This window comes from Lepus europaeus, chromosome 2 (genome assembly GCF_033115175.1).
Source record: "Lepus europaeus isolate LE1 chromosome 2, mLepTim1.pri, whole genome shotgun sequence".
NCBI classification, from domain to species: domain Eukaryota; kingdom Metazoa; phylum Chordata; class Mammalia; order Lagomorpha; family Leporidae; genus Lepus; species Lepus europaeus.
The window spans coordinates 49,898,914-49,903,469 of NC_084828.1; the positions used below are offsets into that span (position 1 = coordinate 49,898,914).

At 37.2% G+C, this 4,556-nt stretch overlaps 1 pseudogene; it reads left to right on the top strand.

Annotated features, from left to right (window-relative positions):
- The first annotated feature begins 967 nt into the window (after nt 1-967).
- On the top strand, nt 968-2,493 carry LOC133747714 (ras GTPase-activating protein-binding protein 1-like; annotated as a pseudogene).
- Nucleotides 2,494-4,556: the final 2,063 nt, after the last annotated feature.

The following is a 4,556-nucleotide window of genomic DNA, read 5'->3' on the forward strand; positions in this document are numbered from 1 at the left end:
TTAGGACATCCCAGTTAGAAGAGCTATCATCCAAAAAAAAAAAAAAATTCCATAACAGAAACTGGCAAGGATATGGGAAAAGTTACCCTTATACATTGTTGGTGGGAATGTGTGCTGGTATAACCATTACCGAAGACAAATTGGAGATCCCTCAGAAATCTGAAAACAGATCTATGATATAACCCAGTCATTTCACTCCTGGAAATTTGCCCAAAAGTAATCAGTATATCAAAGATTTATCTGTACCCCCATGTTTATTGCATCTTAATTCACAATAGATATAATAAGGAATCAACCCAGATGCCCATCAACTGTTGACTGAATAAAGAAAATATGATAGACAACTATGGAATATTATCAGCCATAAAAATAAATAAAACCTGTGTTTTGCAACAAAATGGATGCCACTTGAAAATATTATGCTTAGGGAAATAAACAAGTTCCCAAAAAACAAATATCATGTATTTTATTTAATATCAGGAATGAAATGGACATCTTGTGATAGCTCTCACAGTCACTTAGCGTGAGCCAGCAGTAAGAAGATCTCTCTCTCTCTCTCCCTGTCCATCCATCTCATTCTCTCTTTTTCTCTGTCTCTGCCTTCAAATACATAAACAAGAGTTTAGAAGATGTGATATCCCTTCATCATGTTCTAGGCTAATAAAATTGGAGACAATTTTAAAGGAAACCTACACTTCTTGAAACATTTTAAAACAAAATATTATACACATATAAATGAATAAGATGTGAAAAGTTTTAATAAACTCATGCTATGTCAAAATTTTAACAATACATAAGAAAATAGGTTTATTAGAATGCATACTACTCTTCACAAGGAGTTTTTGTTAGAGAGCTATTCTAGTTTTTCCTTAATAATTAACCTATAGAATAATTTCACGTAATTAATAGTTTACTTAATAATTAATCTTATAATTGATCTATAGCAGACGCAGTTGTGTGAGCGATTTCTGCTTCCCTCTGTGCGGTGGAGCAAGGCTTTTTCCTCTCCCACTCAGCCACGCAGGTTCGACATTTTTTTTCCTCCCCAAGGTTGAATTGACCAAAGCAATGGTTATGGAGAAGCCTAGTCCCCTGCTGGTTGGGCAGGAATTTGGGAGACAGTATTACATACTGCTGAACCAAGCCCCAGACATGCTACACAGATTTTATGGAAAGAAATCTTTTTACGTCCATGGGGGATTGGATTCAAATGGCAAGCCAGCGGATGGCCAGCGGATGCAGTCTATGGATGGAAAGAAATCCATAGGAAGGTGATGTCACAGAACTTCACCAATTGCCACACCAAGATTCTCCATGTTGACGCTCATGCTACTCTAAATGATGGTGTGGTGGTCCAGGTGATGGGGCTGCTCTCCAATAATAACCAGGCTTTGAGGAGATTCATGCAGACATTTGTCCTTGCTCCTAAGGGTTCTGTTGCAAATAAATTCTATGTTCACAATGATGTCTTCAGATACCAAGATGAGGTCTTTGGTGGCTTTGTCACTGAGCCCCAGGAGGAATCTGAGGAAGAAGTAGAGGAACCTGAGGAAAGGCAGCAGACGCCTGAGGTGGTACCTGATGATTCAGGAACTTTCTATGACCAGACTGTCAGCAATGACTTGGAAGAATACCTAGAGGAGCCCGTTACTGAACCAGAGCCTGATCCTGAACCAGGACCAGAACCAGAACCTGTCTCTGAAATCCAAGAGGAAAAGCCTGAGCCAGTATTAGAAGAAACTACTCCTGAAGATGCTCAGAAGAGTTCTCCAGCACCTGCAGACATAGCTCAGACAGTACAGGAAGACTTAAGGACATTTTCTTGGGCATCTGTGACCAGTAAGAACCTTCCACCCAGTGCAGCTGTTCCAGTTACTGGGATACCACCTCATGCTGTTAAAGTTCCAGCTTCACAACCCCGTCCAGAGTCCAAGCCTGAATCTCAGATTCCACCGCAGAGGCATCCGAGGGATCAAAGAGTGAGAGAGCAACAAATAAACATTCCTCCCCAGAGGGGCCCCAGGCCAATTCGTGAGCCTGGAGAGCAAGGTGATGTTGAACCCCGAAGAATTGTGAGACACCCTGACAGTCACCAGCTCGTCATTGGCAATCTGCTTCACGAGGTGGACAAAATGGAACTGAAAGATTTCTTTCAAAATTATGGGAATGTGGTGGAGCTGCGCATCAACAGTGGTGGAAAGCTGCCCAATTTTGGTTTTGTTGTATTTGATGATTCTGAGCCTGTTCAGAAGATCCTTAGCAACAGGCCCATCATGTTCAGAGGTGAAGTCCGTCTGAATGTGGAAGAGAAGACTCGAGCTGCTAGGGAGGGAGATCATCGCGATAACCGCCTTCGGGGACCTGGAGGCCCTGGAGGTGGGCTGGGTGGTGGAATGCGAGGCCCTCCCCGTGGAGGCATGGTGCAGAAACCCGGATTCGGAGTGGGAAGGGGGATTGCTCCACGGCAATGAATTGCCCATCACTGATCATCACACAGCCGTACAAACCCCAGCTCCTGCAGAGCAGTGAATTTCTTCAACCAGCCTTTCGTAACTTGGAGTATGAGCTAGTCTGTTATAAACTGCTTACGTTTGTACAATTTCACTTCTCTTGTGTTAATGGTGTGTGTTCCCTTTCCCTCCTCCTTCCCTTTAGTCCTTCACTTCCAATTTTGTGGAATGATATTTTAGGAGTAATGGATTTATAAAGAAGATAAAGACAAAAGACTGAATTTCCTTGCTTACACTTTGCATATACAGACGGGATTTTTTTTAAAATAGCCATTTCCCCAAAGGAATGTGTCTTGCTTATTACTGACATTTGGTATATTTCATTCATTGGAATATTTCTTATTTTCTACATGTTTCAGAAACCTGTGAGATACAAGATTTGATAAACATTTTGAAGGCAAGAAAAATCCAATTGTTCTATGAGAGTCATGACCTTCTGGTGTAGAAAAGTTGCTACTGGAAAATTTAACAAGTTTCATTTTCTTTAGTATGGCTAAAAATTGAATAAAAGGTGTTAGTAGAGTTAATTTATTTTGGTATGTGATCATAAAACAATTCTGAAAAACTGTTTCTACCACTAAAACTTAAATTGTGAGATAGGTTTTAAATGTGTTAATATGCAACTGATGAGCTTTTCTTGAACTGTTAGAATTTTTTTGAAGTAGAATTTTTTTCATGTTTAATTTGTATTTGCAAAAAAAAAAAAAATAGAAAACAAAAACAAAAACGTTCCGAAATCCAAATAACAAAAAACCAAAGCAAAACTGTTGTGCCTTCTCTTTGATTCCAGTCTTGACAATTGTTTAAACAAAAATAAATTTAAAAAATTCTAGATTTGTTTTTACCAGGTTAAGAGTATGTGGGAAATTGTAGAATCCCTTTATCATCACCTTTTTTGTTTGTCATCTGCTAACATTTGTTATGCCTTATTCTAAAATTGAGTCTCAAACTGGAATGCCTTTGAGGACAGATATTTCTATAGAGGTCCTTTGACCTAAATAGTTCTGCATTTGCATTAAGTTTTATTTTGATATCTAAACGGATTCCTAATCATAGCCCATAAGAAGGAATGTGACTTTAATATTGGACTTCACTGATATACTCGAGTGTCTGCAGTTTTTTCTTCCTTTAAATCATAGCAATATGGTAAATTTTCTATTTTGTTAAGGTTCTCTTTTATTGATGGGCATGCAGTGGGTATTTCTTGGAAATGGCCAAATTTGTATTAAAATATTTCTGGAAGAAAATTAAAAAAAAATAATTGATCTATAAATATTAGTGTATCCTGATGACGTAATTTGGAAATCCGTATTGTGCTACTAACTATTCAAAGCTGTGTCAGTTTGATTGTAGGCTTTTAACATTTTTTGCCAATTATGCTATCAAACAAAATTCTTACTTGACGAATTTTACAACAAAGAACTACACTGATAATTATTGTCAAATAAATTTAAAAGATAAAAATGTTATCTAATGGGAATACATTGTGGTGCTTGGATTAAGCCATTGCCTGTGATGCCAGAATTCCATATAAGTGACAATGTGAAATCTGGCTACTCCACTTAAAATCCAGCTCCTTGCTAATGAGCCTGGAAATGCAGATAAGGATGGCCCTGGTACTTCAGACCCTGCCATCCATGTAAGAGACCAGATTCAGTTTAAGACTCTGGGCTTTAGCCTGGCCCACCTCTGGCAATTGGAGCCAGTTAGGGAGTGAGCCAGTGCATGGAAAATTTCTCTTTGTTTCTCTACCTTTAAAATAAATTTAAAAATATTTGTTTAATATAAAATATATCTATTAATATTGTATTATCATATTAATATATTAACACTATTTTTATATTTCTATTAATTTTAATTTCACATTACTATTTTATTTTAGCTCTGTATAATATTATATTTATATTGATATAAAATATATCTTTAAGTCTTTTACAAATAAATAAATAGTAATCTAATGTATTTATCTCACAAAAAGACTTCATCACATTTTGTAAATTTACTTTTTTTTTTTTTTTTTTGACAGGCAGAGTGGACAGTGAGAGA